Source organism: Mytilus trossulus, chromosome 7 (genome assembly GCF_036588685.1).
Source record: "Mytilus trossulus isolate FHL-02 chromosome 7, PNRI_Mtr1.1.1.hap1, whole genome shotgun sequence".
In the NCBI taxonomy this organism is placed as follows: domain Eukaryota; kingdom Metazoa; phylum Mollusca; class Bivalvia; order Mytilida; family Mytilidae; genus Mytilus; species Mytilus trossulus.
This window is the reverse complement of record NC_086379.1, coordinates 13,542,081-13,560,395: the sequence shown is the minus strand read 5'-3', so window position 1 is coordinate 13,560,395 and position 18,315 is coordinate 13,542,081. Positions and strand designations below refer to the sequence as shown.

The window sequence follows — 18,315 nt, the reverse complement described above, 5'->3', positions numbered from 1 at the left end:
CTCAGGTGATACTTAAATAATGCTTAACTAGTTCTATTTTATCAAATTATATCACAAAAAAAGAAAGGGTATTTTTTAAATTTCAATTTCAATTTGGTGTTGCAATACTTTTTTCCATGTGTATATATGTTTGAATGTCCCTCTTGTATTTTCTGCCCACATTTTACGTTATAAATAGGAGTAGTTGAATTCCTGGTCTGACATCTGAAATCAACGACAGTCTGCTACGTGCCCTATTTTCAACTTTCGATTACAATCACAAAAAAACGATAATTCGGTTTACAGCCAACGAGCTGAGAGCTGTCAACATGTCAATGCAACTGTAGAATTAGGTTGAACATTGAGTTCTTATTACATAGACTCTTTGTTTTTAATTTGGCTAGTATAATATGTGAGCATATAGTTGAACTGTGTGTTGTATCTTTGGCAATCTAATAGATGAAAGCTTAACTTTTGAATTCAGCCTTGCACATATTGTGACAACAAATACACATTCCGTAATGGAACAACAACTTCCGACGCACAAAAACTTAATATAAGATTCCTGTTTGAAATAACAAAATATTTATATCATTTTCATATAGCTTGCGACAAGACTGCTTGTGGTCAGTCGAGAGTCTATTACGACTGGAACATATAATAAGTGAGCATTTATATTTTTTTTCAGATCTAGAAAATTTAAAAAAAATGGCGTGGTAACGGAACGGATCCCTGAAAGTACAATCAAACGTAAATACAATTTAGTTTCACTTTAAGTGAAAATGTACATTTTTTAGTCTAGGCAAAATGTAATCCTCTACTGTCAATGAAACGTAATGTTGGAGAAATACAGGGGAGACAAGACGGCTAGTTTACAGTCGAGAGTCTAGTGCTCTACTGCTCTAAGTGAGCATTTAGGACAAAACACACAAACAAAATTACATAAATCAAAAACTGGTTATAGGAATCACGAGTAACTCGATTATACTGCAAAATTAGACAAACTTTTGTAAATGTACAGAAAATACTGAGTTTAAACCACAAACGAAACAACATAATGCCTGAAAGAGGGATATATAAAAACCGAACCACGTCGTCTCCAACAGAGAACATATCCTACGGCACTTAAAAAAGAAAAATCATAATATGAATGTTAAATATATAAATACCGAAACACGTCGTATAGCACTTGGAATTGACGCTCAGCAAAACCGTCAATTTCGGGAATAGGTCACGTGTCGGTACTAAGCAGATCAGACGGCGTTGATATTAAACCAAAAATTATGACGTGGTAAAAATGTGGTTAATAAATAAAGGCAGCAGTAGTATACCGGGGTTCTTTAGTCACAAATCGATTAAGAAAAAACAAAACCGGATTACAAACTAAAACCGAGGCAAACACATCAGCTTTAAGAGAAAAATTGAGGAACACCGATCGAAGAGCAAAACAAAACAAAAATAACGCCAACATACATAGTAACGAACTATTTGATTACAACTGTCATATTCTCGACTTGGTAAAGGACATGTTTAGAAATAATGGTAGGTTGTACCAGGTTAAATGGCTAGCCAAACATCCCGCTCCATGAGAAAAAAACATCGCTGAAATAAAAACACTACGTGACAAAAAAAACAGCAAAAACACACGGAAGAAAATTTGTCACATAGAAACGCACAAACGACACAACAAGCAAACCGCAACAAAAAAAAAACAACGAACATATTCCATTAAGGAAATCCATCAAAGGATATGAATAATATAGTGACGCGTTTACGTAATTCACACGCAATCTCGAATTTAATACAATAATTTTTCCAGTATTCGTTCAAAATTTTTTCATAAAAATGATTAATGGTAATCGTTATTTTGTTTAAATTTATTAATTTGATATGGGACGAATACTGTGAATTCTTCGATTAAGACTAGGTTTGGTGGTTGTTATCATTATTTTTCGGCGGTGTTCTGAATAAATTATTGTTTAATTTCGCTAAGTTATGTAATATATGTTCTTACTACATCTACATACGAAAACTCGAATATTCTGTTTTGAGGGTGTCTAGACTTGAATGAATATGTCTTCTTCTTAGTGCACTTTTTTCAGTATATTTCTTGTATTGCCTTAGTCAGCTAGATACTCTGATACATATATTTTATCTTTTTGTCTTGTATGATATTTAATCTGGTCTTTTATGATAATATTCTTTATAACTCAGTTAGTAAATACTAGTTTGTCCCTACACGGGTTCTGAATTTCCTCTAAATTCTCGCACTAGTAACATGAGTAAGTGCATTTTTGTTTAAAACGATAATTATGATCTTAACATCTGATTAGAATGATATAATAATTTGAAGTCATGTTAACATGGTTAAGTATTCGTAGACGTCGAATCGTCTAGAAAGTTCTGAATTACCCGCAATTAATCCAATTACTGACTTTGTTACAAAGTTTGTTATTTGGAATGGCGATTCAATATTAGGGAAAGCCAACAAAAAATGTTTTTTATCAAATTGCTCAACCCAATACTTTACCAAAAAATAATTGTTTCAATTTCGTGATATAATGTACCATGCGCTACAACAGCGTTAAATTTGTTTGAACGATAATTACTTGAAGTTCTTACTGACGATTCAAATATGGAAGAAGATGCTTAATGACGATACAAAAATAAAATGGAATGGACTTTTTCTGAATTAAATATATATATTGATATAGAAAGAAGTGGTATATGTATATCAATACCGTTGAAGCACAATGTTCTAAGCTGACACGAAGGAGTTCTCCAGCCTGAACCTGGTTCTTCCATGCCGGTTCCTTGTCCGTGTCATGGCCCTTGCACGGGTCCGATTCCTTGTCCGTGTCATGGCTGTTGCCCTGAGCCTGGTTCTTACCCGGGTCGATGAACTAAAAAAAACATTTTGAGCATATATATGTTTCTTGTTTTGATTAGTTTCACTACTATTGTCTTTTTAGTTTTTAGTAAGTAATTTATTACCTGAGCTGTATCTTCCAAAATGTTTTAGGAATTTTTGGTCCTCAATGCTCTTCAACTTCGTACTAAATTTGGACTTTTTAATATTTTTGATTCGAGGTTCACTGATGAGTCTTTTGAAGACGAAACACGCGTCTGGCGTAATATGAAATTTTAAACCTGGTATCTATGATGCGTTTATTTAACATAAAACATTGACAGCAACATTTACACTAACGTGAATTGATGAGGTACTTTCCTTTTTTAAATTTTCCTCGGAGTAAAGTGTTTATGTTATTATTACCACTGGTTTGATGTATCTGCTGATTGACTGATAGTCCCCGATTACAACAGGACCAGAACCCGGTCCTTCGGTCATGGCATGACAAATACAAATTTAAGATTATGTTTAAAATTAAGGAATTATTTTAAATCATGCATATTCCTGAATCTTGGCATGACTTCTTTTGTCCTTTTTAATAAAAAAAAAACCTGGCCTCGAGTGCACTGAAGAGACATTGATTGTCGAAATACAATCTAATTGAAATTATCCTCTCACTTGCTCATTTTTAAATGATTGATCGCTGCGAGTGAAATATTTAATTTAAATTAGATTGTACAGAAAAGATTTGTTTTAATTATTATTTTTTTATTTTATTTAAAAAAAGATACATATAGTACTTTTTATGTTATTCTTCGTGAAAGTCAACAAAAAACAAGGATTTCGTGTTTTGTCTTTAACCTGTAGTAAAGTTGTTGTTGGTTTTTCTCTTAAATATTTTATTTTATACAGTATGACATTAGTGTGAATTGAATTGTTTCATATTGTTCATCTGAGGGATTTTTATAGTCGACCATTACCATGAATACTGAGGATTCCGAAAAAAATTCAAAACGGAAAGTCTCTAATAAAATGGCAAAATCAAATGATAGAACACATCAAACGAATGGACACCAACTGTCATATTCCTGACTTGGTACAGACATTTTCAAAAGGAGGAAATGGTGGATCGAACCTAGTTTCATAACGCTAAACCTCTCACTTGTATGACAATCGCATCTAGTTCCATTATATTTACAACAATGCGTGAAAAAACAGACATAATAGATAAATAGTCAATTCTTTTTTTTTAAATTTTGTTAATGTTATATATTAAGTACCTTCATGTAATGATCATGTAATCCTAGATAAGTCATACTCGTTAAGTCTGGACTGTTTTGTAATATCATTTGAAAAATCGTTGGTTCATCAGATGTCATATTTTTAGCTTAATTCCTTCTATATATAACATGCATAAGATTATATGATGCAGTATTGTCGTTGAATTCCCTGGAATATAGTATAACATTTGTAAAAATAAAAACACAATCCAATCGGCTTTCGTTGAATTTTTGTATGTGAAGTTAATTTGAAAAATGAGATAAGAGGCCAGGTACATGTCTTTGGATATCTTGATGTAAATTATGGACTTTTAGTTATAAATGCATCATTGTCCCTTGCTTACATTTGTTTTTACTATAGAGATGAGATTTAACTATGAAATAGTGTCATAAGATGATGATTTGGTGTTTCAGATGTTTCAATTATCTAGCAAAATTAAAACAACCTTTATCAAAGACAACAACATAATTTATATGTTTAGTAAATAATCATAGATTCCAGGATTTTTTTTTATAAACGCCATACGCGCGTTTCGTCTAATAAAGACTCATCAGTGACGCTCGGATCCCCAAAGTTTAAAAGGCCAAATAAAATACGAAGTTGAATATCATCGAGGGCCAAAATTCCTAAAAGTTACGCCAAATACAGCTTAGTCAATCTATTCCCGCAAAAGAAAAGCCTTAGTATTTCATTTTTTTGTGTAAACAGTTAGCTTACAAAATATGACTACATCAATGATAATTCATGTCAGCACATAAGTGTCGTCTATTGGGCTGGTGATACCCTTGTGGAATTAAAACTCCATCCGCAGTGGCTGTTAACAAACTCAACATAGATAACAGGATTATATTTTGTATCTACCCCAGATTCGCGTAAACGGTTTATTATAAACTCGAATAAACAGCTTCAACTCCATTTAATTGCATAAAACTCATATGAACTATTCCATCCGTATCCGTTGTTCTTGGGAATGTCATGGTATGCATTGGTTTTTTATGGTTTAATTTTTTTTTTGGGGGGGGGGATGGTGCTGGAAACACCTGACCATCATCTTTGAGTAAGTATTAAAGTTGTATTAGTCGATTAACTAGTTGATCCATTAACGAAAAACGACTGGTGTTGACTTTTTTTCTCTTAGAGTAGTATGTTCATGTTTGCTCAGTGAATAAAAACAACATTGAATGTCAGTGTGTGTGTATAATCATTGCTTTGATTTCGAAACTGATATTTCACCGAATCTCACTGTGGATTTTACAAAATCACAAAAATAAGTGAGACGTGTAATCTAGAATTCTTTAAATAGAACATTTTTCATCCAAACACCTTCAGTCATGGTTTCCTACATTTATTTTTATCGTAAGGTCATATTTTAAAGCTTTTACATGTTTACTATTTAAATGCCAAACATTATTTTGAAATCCCGGAGAATTATGATCATCGGATACTGTTCACAATTGAAATATTGTATATTTTAAAGTGTCTTTCAATAGTCAAACTTTCTTTGGCCTGTTATTCCCTTTTTTTTAATCGAGAGTGGAACTCGAATGCGCAGTTTATTAATTAAATCAATGTTTCTTTTGTCACTCAACAAACTAGTTTTACTTATAACGCTGGTGTAACAAAACTCATTCAAAAGGTGATGACGGAATACCATTGATGGACAATGCTTTCCAAGTTGCGATAGGTGAAGTTCAAATATTAGTATATCTATAATATACGTGTATTGTGTACTTAGCTTTTTTGCCGTAATGAAACACCCAATGTGTTTGATTTAAAACTCATCATCAATGTATAGTCAAAGTGTAATTGTTTTATTGAATATGAGAATGTCATGCCATAGATGGCGTTGTCAGTGCATTTTTCGACTTTTGAGTTTAGTTGTCCCTCTTGTATCTTTTACCTTTCTTTTGCCATTTGTTTTGTGTTTTGCGCAAAAATGTCTAAAATTTCGCTCCACGAAATTTGTCAGATATTCATGTTGTGAGAAATACATCTTCAACTCCTCTAGTCATTTGTCCGCTAGGACAAGTCAAAATGTTCACGTTTTTTAAATGTACAGAATCAACAGATGATTACCTCAGAGAATTAGAAATAAAGTTTAAAAAGTGTTTGACGCCATGCTTAACTTCTTATAGTTGTTATATGAACAACAACGTTGGATCATGATACCAATATGTAACGAACAATGACGTTACGTTATAATAATTTAGTTTTGGTCGTAACGCGTCTTTTGATTGGCTGACGTTGTTTTGTTCACCCACTTATAGACATAATTTTATCATGTGACCGTGACGTCATCAACGTTTTTTTCTTGGTTTATTCCAGTTCAAAATGATATTATGAATTAAATTAAAAGAAATTCTGGAATAACATCAAAAATGTGTTGCACACTAAATAAAAACATATTTTAAAGTGTGCACCACATTTTTGATGTTATTCCTTCATAGACTGAAAAATATATTACAGTCATTCCTTAAATATCAATGTGTTCCCGATAAAAAGGTTCATAGTCTTGAAAAGTCCCAAGATGGATAAAAAGTAAAATCACAAAAATACTGAACTCAGAAGAAAATCAATTCGGAAAGTTCATAATCACATGGCAAAATCAAATAACAAAACGCATCAAAAACGAATAGACAAGAACTTTCATATACCTGACTTGGTACAGGCATTTTCAATTGTAGAAAATGGTGCATTAAACCTGGTTCTATAGCGCTAACCCTCTCTCTTTAATAACAGTCTCATCAAATTCCGTTATATTTACATGATGCGTTAAATAAACAGTCACAATTAATAAAATAGTCAAAATATGGGTACATCAGTCATCATAGCATACCAATTTTAAAAGGGACAATTTAACAGAACACAAAAACATCTATCTACGAACACATGGATTGACTTGAGTGTCTGACGTCATAAATTTTTTTTATACGTCACATAAATTTGTTGTTCAATGTGCATACAAACAGTTTTAAAATTAACATAGGCAATGTAAGCATACAGAGTTAAAAAATCAAAAGTAAGAACAAATTACAGAAATAGACCGAGATTTAAACTAGTCCAAAAGTTATAGGTAGAATTTATGAGAATCCAGAAATAGTTAATTCCACTACGCGATTGAATGATTTTGACGTTTGTGGTTAAACGTATATAGTAATTCGTAATAGAAATATATCATAATGACATATAATAGACAAAAATAATACTGACGGGATTTTTTAAAGTAGAGTCACGTAATAAGAACAAAAGAAATACAAAGAGTCGCATATACAAAACAAACCACCAAAAAATAAAAGCCAATACACACACATTGACGAGATGTATAAGTACCGAGCCACGTCAAACAGATATCACATAAAAACATTCAACAGTAAAAGTAATATTAATAATAGAACAAATACCAATGAAAGAACAATAAAACATGTTGTTAAGATGATAAACAACATCAGTACGCAGAATCTATACATCAAGACCATCGTGTATTAAAAGAGCTAGATAATGCTGCATTTAGAACTCTGTTTTCTATTCAATTTTTAAACATGTATTTATATATGATTGCGTCAATAAGTGAGGTTTTTCATTAAGCTTAAATCCTAGACAATAAGCTAACCCCTAGACATTTAGTAGTTGCCTAAATGATGTGATGCATCATTCCTAAATCTTAAAAAAATATGTGCAGGCATTCAGCTTATTGCCTTATATATATATAGTCCAGACCGTATGAGTATTTGGACCGTAAGCGTACGGTCTGGACCGTATGCGTACTTTTTGAAAACACGTATATGGTCGGACCGTACGCTTACGGTTTGACTAATATTAAAAAAGATGGTCAGGTTTATTAGATACAAATGCATATATATAGCAGATCAACATAACTTAACTATCAAATTAATATAAAAAGGTTCAATTGTAATTGAAAGAAAAACTTTATATTTAACTTTTATTAAACTTCACGCTAATTAAATATGTTAATCACTTGTATCTAGCATGTCGATCAGCAATACATTAATTGAATTATGATCAGTTTAATTGAAGATATCGGAAGAAGATATCATGTGGGAGGTCAATTGTTTTGGAATATTTAGCAACTTAACCACAGAATGCAAATCCAAAGAAACATGCATGAACTGCATACATGCAAATGTAAAAAAATATTAAATTACTTTAATTGTGTCACCTTGGGCGATATTACCAAAATAGGATTCAGATTTACAATTAAACAAATACTTAATTTCAATTGTTCGTTTGTTCTTTTTATCTTATTGTAATAAATTATCAAAAACAATTTGTAAAACTAAAAATCACTAGTAAAATAAAGATTGTGAGAATTACTTGTTTCAATTTAATTAATTACCCTAATGATAAAATAACATGTACGGTCAGCTCGTACCGGACCGTATACGTATACGGTCCGGACCGTACGCGTGCGGTTCAAATACTCATATGGTCTGGAACATATATGAAAGTAAATAAAATACATTTACTAATTTATATAAAGATATGTTTTACATTATTAATAACAGTATGTTAACTAAAATTTAATAGATGGGTTGCTGCCACGCGAACACTTAAAGTTTGTTTCACAATTGATTTGTTTGTTTGAATAAAATTTTGCCTACACACGATCTTTTCCCTAAACGTTTTTTTCATAATTACTATTTTCACAAAGTGATAGTAATAGTTCAAAAGCGTCATGTGAAATATAAGCACATCCATTATTCAGTTGTTTAATCGTGCGGTTTCTGCATCCATGATCTGTTCATAATATCATGAGTTCCTCCAGGACAACAATCTCTAAAACCCTCCAATAGTAAAAAGTGTCATACCTTTTTAAATTGTAGTACTCTTGTTTTGCCTGCCTTTCTGATGATTCTAAAAGTTAAATCTATGCCAAAAGGTAACGGTAGTTTTTTATGTTGTCACCTAATGCTTATAATCCAGATAATCAGTGAAAACGACAAGATGGCATGAATATTTAGCAAAGAGAATTACTTATCAAATAACAAAATTATGTGTTGATTCTGTTTAGGATATGAAAAAGTACTAAAACTTGAAGATTTTTCATATGCTTGTATATTAATATTAGTAATATAATTATGAAACTACTTTATATCAAGAATATATCACCTAACATGCACCCATTCCAGAGTTCATTTATTGCCTAAAAATATGTTCGGCAATCGACTTAACAATCATCATCATATTTCAGGAAACAAGCTTAATGCCTCAGAATTTCAAGCAATAACTTAATGCCTAGTGATTTTTTGGCCTTTCTAACATGTTTTGATTTAAGCGTCAAGGGTGAGTCTTCTGTATATTTGAAATTTCAATCCTGGTATTTATGATTAGTTTATTTGGCTTATTGTCTAGGTTAAAGTTAAATGCCGATTTTCACGTATTGCCGCTAACATATATATATATAAATGTAAGGTAAGACAAAATATCAACGTCCTGTAACAACAAAGTATTATAAGATGCTTCAATAGAGGACTCTTTGCACTGATTTCAAAACAGTTTTACGTGTCAAGACTTAAATAGGTTTAAGGTTTTTTCTATTTTTTACACGATTTATCTTTTTCCGGACATGATGATTATTTTTTTTCAATCAACGTGTGGATCATTTAGTCTCAGTTTTTTATTAGTCAAAATTGGATTCTGACCTCGAATGTTCTTGCTTCCCACTGAATTTCATATTGTGAATAAGGCCGATCATGCCTGATGACATCACATAGAAAGAACACATCTTGTTGCAGATCATTTGAAAAGAAGTAAAAAGTGTGCCTACATATTGTTTCAAAATATTTAGGGAAACAGATTAAAGCACTCTCTGTACATTTAAAATATTTAAAATGCTCGGCCAGCCTCGCGTTTGAGATTAAAAAAAATAACTGTCTCGAGAGGATGAATATCGTAACACACTTTATAAAGTGGTGGAATATATATATAACAGGTCACTCCCGGATTCATATTATCATTTTAAGCAAGTATTAGTTGAATTATGGTAATAAATCACAGCTTCTGGTTTAAACAAAACAAATGTCCAGAGTCGTATAATAGAACGTGTTACACTGAGTCCAAAATAAACAAATGTTTTTTTGCATGGAAAAGAATTCAAAAGAAATGTTACGATTTCATTACAAATTAATTTCTTTAAGTAGTTCTCATCCAAAATTACCAGAAATATAAAGTGAGGGTAGTCATATATTAAATATAAATGTTAATAGCTACTTCCGTTTGGAACAAACACTTTACATGTTCCCTATTTAGAAAACATGATTCATAATTTCCTATTGCTTTATCATATTCAAAACTTAACTACAGGGACCTCTATAGTCAACCGTCATATGGAAAATTACTGTTTTACCTGTAAGTGTAATCAGGCGTACAACTTATCAGTTGACTGACCAAGCCACTACAATTTTAAACGTTTGTTGATAGATGAAAATGAAAATCATCATTTTAACTAAAAAGAAGTGACTTAAAATGGAGTTTCTTCATAAAAATTATGAAACGAAATTATTTTTACATAAAACTAGAATGTATTATTTTCCAAAGATTAAAAGAAAATTAGAATCTACTCGAGGATTGATAGAAAACTGTATTTATTAAGGGTCCCATCAATGATTTTTATAGAAATGTTCTGTCTAATGAAATGAATCTCAAACAGACCTGCATAATATAGATCTAAACAATTTTTTGTTGTATGATTTCATGAAAAAAAAAATCAGGAGGAACTTATCAAAAATATTTAGTTTTGATTAAGAGTTATAAAATTCAACACTCAAGTTTGAATAAAAAATGATTATGGTTGTTCTAATAATGAATACATGTACATACTTTGTACAAAACGAAAGCCCCCCCCCCCCTCTTATAGCCATACACATGCACAAGATGAATTGTGGGGTCCAAAAGAGACACATGGTAACATTTTGAAACTGCCGCAAGTCTCCCATTTTGGTAAAGCAAATTGACTGGCAGTTTTTCGAAGAGCAAAACTTTGAATGCTGTTTGTCAGTAACTTTGGCAAATTTTAAAGGTGAAAACACTTAATTAAACAAATCAAAATTAAACTTCTTTTGGAGTCATGTGAAATATTCAAACTTAAGTGCACACAAAATAGATATATTCAGACAGCTTTACGACTGTCCAGAGACAAATTCAGACATTATTTAGAACGCCAAGAATATGTAAAGACTAATCGAGACAAATTTAAGACAGTCAATAATTGGTCCAGACTCAACAAGACTGTTATCAGATGATAAAGGAAGTGTCGAGAAATTGTAAGACAATGTTCATACTCTCAAGATACTTGTCAAAAAAATTCAAGAACTTTATTAGACAAATGCATACTATGTTCAGATTTTTTTTAAATAACTCAGACCGATAATAAACGTCGAATAAAAATCCATGCAAATTCAGACAAAAAATGGTCTTTTCAGACTTTTTTACTTTTGTAGTGTAGCCATTTAAGAAAAATAGGGATACTAGTGAATAATCAAAATCACTACAAAAGAAAGTAATAGATAACAAAAAACACAAAACTTATGACCTTGTCTACAGTTAAATTAGGGTCCATGATCTCAAAACAAAATACACCACGTCTCAACAATTTACAGTTATCAGTAACCTCAACATTCAGTTTACCAAAATATTTGAAGGGAAAAATACTATAAAACATTAACCCAACACTTTCTGTCTTTTTTTGGAATCCACAAAGCCGAATATGTAAAAGTCAAAAGATTTATAAGAACCGAAATAGTTAAAGAACTATATAACAAAAAATGCCATAAACACAACAGCCAAATCTATAAGAAACTAATGGATCGCTTTGATCATATGTTTATGTGAGTAAGTAAGTACATTTTTTATTTATAGTGACATGTGTAAATCAGCATAAATATACAAATTTATACAAAATATAAATTACATATAATACACCCGGCCCAATGGACCAATATATATCTCCCTTTACTTCCAGTTCAATATAAATGTTATAATATCACGTGTCAATTGCCAATTTTAATTTAAATACAGATAATTATAGTTTTTAAAAGAATTTACGTTTGTAAAAGTTCATATATTATTCATCTAAAGTTTGTGAAAAAGTTTAAGAATGTTAACTGGAGTAAACCGTTTTTTGTTTGTTTGACGCTGCTAGGTATTTGGGTTTTTTCCTTAGAGGGTTCAGCGTTAGAAATGTTAATTTCCCCTGGTCATCTAGTTGCATATACTCAGGTACCATTACTATTATGTACCTCGCTAAAACAGTTTGTCTGTTATCATAATTAACTATAAAATATGCAGTTTATAAGAAAATGTAGCTCACTTTCAACATTTTGTGAACTTCAAAATCGACATTCTGATCGGTAATATCTCTCATCTAAACTGGGCTATCACAGATCGCTCGTGTTTCGTTACATTTAGCTTTACATAGTGCGGTAGTTAAAAGTTTGTTTGAAAGTTTAAGTATGATCGTAGATTTGGCTTATTCATCAAGAAAGTCTCCATAAATCAATGTGATAAGTTGGTACAATTTGTTTAAAACTTCTTAAATCTACCATTGTTCTACTTTCGTAATAATGTATCATATAAAGTTCAGTGAAAATATCTTTAGTGTCACTCGCCCTATTGTGACACCTATATGTTACAGTAAATAGGTGAATCTAGGAATTACACGTAGTTTCTAAACATTTTAGTAAATACCTGTAATTACTAGTCGAATTAGGGATTACATTTACATGTATTTAGTTATTGTTTCAGTAAGTACTGATAATCTCTGTGTTTTTAGTACTGTTTACAGCTATTACTAACTTAATATTTATTTTTACCCAAATTTAAGACCTAGTTCAAGGAACAAATAAAAAAGTAGAGGAATAGGGTTTGTTAGGCTTACTTTCAGGTGAACAAACCAAGGTATTTTAAGACTACATGCTCTTTATCTAAAGTTAGTGTATTGAAACTGGAAAATGGTATTCTCATTACTTTTGAAACTCTGGGTGTTCTCAATCACATTAAATATTTTTTTTCAATCGCGACAAAAGACATAATCATCTTATGGGTTTCTTTCTTGTAAGAATTTGTCAAGCCCTCGCAAATTAATGCTTGCAATAAAATTGTATTATACTGGTCATATTGCAGTCATCACAACAGTTCTGTGGGAAATAGGAATATCAATGCAAGTTTGAAATGCATGTTTATTGAATGACTTCATAAACTGAGTGCATGAGGAATTACATGAAATTCCTTAACTTATATAATAACATTTAATTCCAAATTTCACCTATTTACTGTAACATATATATGAAATGGGTTCACAGCTTAGATCAACGAAAACAAGTCTTTGCTAGAGTAATGATCAGATGCTATCAGAAGCACATGTTAAAATAAAGAACCAATGAGGTTTGATTTCTATTATTATTACTATAATTAATACGGTAAATAACGACGATTCAGCGAAATAAAAAAAATAATAGCCCAATTTTATTTCTATCTTAGATGATATTGATGATCATGACTATACCAAAAATCCACAATTTAATATAAAATTTAAATAGTTGAGATACATTAGTTCATACGGTTCATTAAAAAAACTGATTGGGTATAAATGTGAAGTTTTATGGTCATGAAATAATGATACACATATATACTTGTTTAAAATATTACTAAAATTTTACAGTTCAATAACATTTAAAAATATCAAAAGGCTATGAAAGGATTACTAGGTTTATTGACCAGATACTTAAGAATTCCCATTGCGGGCTGATAAAGGTACCTTTATTGACTGCTTCCGGAATGTTATCACATGCCTTTCCGTTTATTTCCGTGACGTTTATCACATTGCAACTTCGTGCATTTCCGTAAATTTGATTGAAAACGCGGAAAACGGCAATTGATAAGACTTTTCCAAAAATAGTTCAGGAGCAAAAATGAATTAAGTTAAACTTGTTTTGAAAGATATGAATGAGGTGACAATATTATTGAAGAACATGAAAAAACAAATAAAATGCTTGTTATCAATAAAACAATTAATGTAAAGAATTTGTCTTGGTTGTCTGTAAATATTTTCTGAAAGTTCAAAGACAAACACAAATTAAATTTTAATATTTCTTGTCTGTATATCTTCTGCTGAAGTATATGATAAAAAGATAATTACATGTCATTTTTCATATCAGACCCTTTATCGGCCCTCGTTCCTGATATCAGCCATCGAGTCTCCGGCTCTTGGGCTGATATCACAACCTTGGGCCGATAAAGGGTTTAATGTGAAAAATGCCATGTAATAATCTATACTTATCGTTTATACATTTTGAGTATTTCGTGTTTATACAACATTTCCCTTGTAATGAGAAATAATGTATTCACCATTAATCAAGATTCAGAAGTCTATAAATGCTATTATCATTGTATCTGCACGTCTTTTTCATTCTTTGTATCCTTTGAAGTCATTTAAAGGTTAAAGTTTCAAAATTTCTTCCATTAAATCATTTCAATAGACTTAGTGTTTATTTCAGTTATTTATTAAAAACCATAGTTCTTAACGTGAAATTACAAAAAAAACCTTTGAAATTATTTTGTAAAAAATAAAGACATGTTCAGAATAAAACATACATCAAATAAGCGTAAACAAAAATTCAACATGTTCAAACATTTAAATGTAATATGACTAATATCTAATAAAAAAGATTGAAAAACAAAAATATGCAGGCCATAGTATTCAAAATGAATGTGAAGTTATTCGTTTAAAAAAAATAACAGTACTAGTAGTGTAGTAGACAACTCTATCATTTAAAAAAGAAATTGAAAAAAAAAGGTTTTCAATTTGCTTTTTTGCCATAATCGACTGTTGTGTGAGTGACATTCGTAAAGTTGATTGGTTAAAATCATTTATAATACTTTAAATTCGACTTTTTATCAAAGCATACACAGGGTTGTTTTTGTATTTATTTTTCTTTTGGAAATTTGCTTGAATACGTGAATAGAGCTATATAAGTGTTATAAAGACAATTAGTAAAAGAGATGAAAGAACATTAGTGCATCAACTGAATTGTTGCCCCAACTACGATTTTACAAATAACTCCTCAATATTGATAGTCAGTATTCATAAACTTACTTTAGTCTACCCTTAAAGGGGCACTAGCTAAGAGATATACAGTCCGCCAAAAGTTAAGCACCACCTATTTGAATTGCATCTAAATTTAAAAAATTTAAAAAATCAATTATTCCTTGAAACAAAAGAAAACATTCATGTAGCAATTTTGCTAACATATACCATAAACAAATCACAAATATAATTTTGGTCAATTATGCATTTAGATTTTACGTTCAAAGAAAAAGTGTTATTTACACAAATCGGAAACGGAATTTAAGTTTCACTGTAATTTTATGTTTTAACAACAATTGTTTTTACTCTCCTTTTAACGTTAAAACACTGATTTAGATTTACGTTATACACAAAATATAAAAAAATACTTTGTGTCCCAGCTTAGATAAAAAAAAATAAAAAGGAATGAGAAACCTTTCTTTTTTCTTATTTTTGAAACTACGATGTTTGTACGAAGTTCAACTTTGTCGTAATTTCAAGGCAGATAGCGGATTCGGGGGTGGGAGTAAACAGGTCGTTTACCCTTGGATTAAAAAGAGTATCGTGTTTTAGCTTAAATCGTCAATATTGTCTTTGGTCTTGCTCCACTCGGGGGTATTTATTTTAATTTGATAGATAACGCCCCTATCAAAATCCAGGAACCGCCCCAAAAGGTAAAAATAGATTTGAACTGTGCAGTATATCATAGGTAGTTAATGCACACCTTTACTATGCATTATCCAGATTATACCACAGTAAGAGCAAATAGATTTTTCTCTTGTCATGTGTTAACAACAATTAATTACCCAATATCATTGAAATTTTCTAAAAATAATCTTTGGTATGATCAACAAATTTAATATCGATATTTGAGTCATTAGCATGTGTAACAACCTCTCTTCCGGTAAAAGTATAAACCAGACGTCTCATTCCCGTTACAAGCCTTCAAAATGTTAGTTGAGGAAATCTAAGACATTCATCAACAATTGCCACTTCTAAATCGACAACATATTGTAAAGGTGGGTCTCTGCGATTGAGATTTCAGCCAATCAGACATTTTCGATAGGTTTTGTGTTTGGATACATGAATGGTCAAAAGACAGTGTAAATGGCTTTTTGCTCTTTAAACTCGGTTACAATGCTTGCCCTGTGAAGTCATGCGTTGTCGTTCATGTACAAAGGTCGTGACCATGTTTACGAAAGTAGGAAATTAGCGAAATGAGGAACTAAAATGTTTTTATGCACCTAATATCTGTATGTCTGTCCGTTTAAGTGACCCTACAGCATATGCATAGCCGGCTTACATTGGTATAAGCAGCAACTCCGTACTGTAACACACCCGGACCGACTGAAACATTGGAAAAATGATGTTTTGGTCATAGAACGTTTTATCTCCCCGCGAAATTCGTATTATGGCGTCTACTGGTCGAAACATAAATCGTCTCTTATTTGACCAATGAGTGTTTTGCCAGCCTCTCAAGTTCAAGCATACATAGTCATTATCAAATTGAAACCTGCAGAAACAGTGCCTGCATGTTGTGGAATGTCTCTTGACCACATGATTTACCCTTCAAATGCCTCTATGAAGTCGACGGACCAGTGTTCGCACACTTACACGACCACCTGTAGAAACATTGTATTTGTAAACGCGCAGATGGCATTTTATAAAGAGTTGCATGCCAGCTTTATCGGAGTTCAATCTTTTTGGTCGTAATGAATTTACTAAGTGTTTGTTCAAAGGTATTCATAACACCAAACGTTAATAATTTTTTGTTGTAATAGTTAAAAATATATTGCCAGTTATATATAGGTGGTGCTTAACTTTTGTCGGACTGTATATTTACAAATTTAGAGTGTATTTTGTTTTGTCCAATCATTTAAGAAAGTGAAATAGTGAAATAATAATTTGCTTTTATCAACTAAAATGGTTCAAAAAAAGCTAATAAATATTGATAATGAATTATTCACTTGCAAGTGAAATCTCAACCTCATCAAATCCGTATTCATGTGAACTCCAATTTAACCCCAAAGAAAAAGATAGAATACGCATGCATTGCCCGTTTATGGTTATGTTAACGAAAAGAATGTCAACATTGCAAGTGGAATAACAGTAAATAATATATATATATAAACTCATTCGTTTTAAAGTGTGTTATGATGAGTTATACTGATAGATCTAGTGATACGTTAATTAAAGGGGCATGATATTCGAAATATAAAAAAATATGATTTTATTGTTTAATCATTAATGAAAACATTTAAAATAGAATTCGCCTTTAGCAACTTTGTTCAATTTTGTCAAAATAAGTTAAAAAAAAAGTACTTACGCTGATGAAATTTTCACCTGCCAGTCCGAATTCAAGTCAATAATTTGAATTTGACATCTTACATAGAGACGTGTTACGCATGATGCAATAACATAGCTCAGTTATTAAAGGGAAACGGATGTCAATATTGAAAGTGCAACAAGGGTGAATCATTTGATTTATTATACAACAACTCTTCCGTTTGCAGATTAAAACTAAAATTAATATAATACATTTTACCTGTAAAACGACATCAAACAAATCTATATAAATCAAAATGCTAAGAAGTATTTATGGGTAATATAAGACTTTAATGATTTGAATATACGTTTAAGCATGTTCTAAATCAAATATGAGAATTTAACTCACCTCGAAAATCATGAATTTGACAGCTAATGTCCCGTTATGAGCTGGTTTCAATTAATGGTGTGTAACACATTTCAATAATACATAAAATGGGGAAATGTTGAAACAGATGAAAAATAAGCGTTCACAATAAAGGTTGACGTTTTTTATGACTAAGCATGCGAAGAAAAAAAATACATGTGTCATCTAATATGTTTTCCTACTTAATCTCTATTCATTGACTTAAGAAATTTAGCAACAATCAAAAAGGTTGGATCAATTTGTTTTATGAATTCATATCAAAAAAGCATTTTTAAAAGTCTTGCATTCTTTACTAAAACATATGCTTAAACCCAAATGTTTACGATAATGTATTTTCAACATATAAGCGTACGGGTCCGTGTATATGTGCGTCCATTTGTTTTTCATTTTGAAATATAAAAAAAACAAAAAACAAAAACAAGAGTGTTTTCA

At 31.0% G+C, this 18,315-nt stretch overlaps 1 long non-coding RNA gene across 1 annotated transcript; it reads right to left on the bottom strand.

Moving 5' to 3' along the window:
• Positions 1-2,847: 2,847 nt before the first annotated feature.
• LOC134726840 (uncharacterized) lies at positions 2,848-17,624 on the bottom strand. The gene is made up of 3 exons (XR_010108653.1): positions 17,518-17,624; positions 4,111-4,279; positions 2,848-2,882 (listed from the first exon to the last, which is right to left on the bottom strand). It is a non-coding gene; the product is annotated as an uncharacterized LOC134726840 (long non-coding RNA).
• Positions 17,625-18,315: the final 691 nt, after the last annotated feature.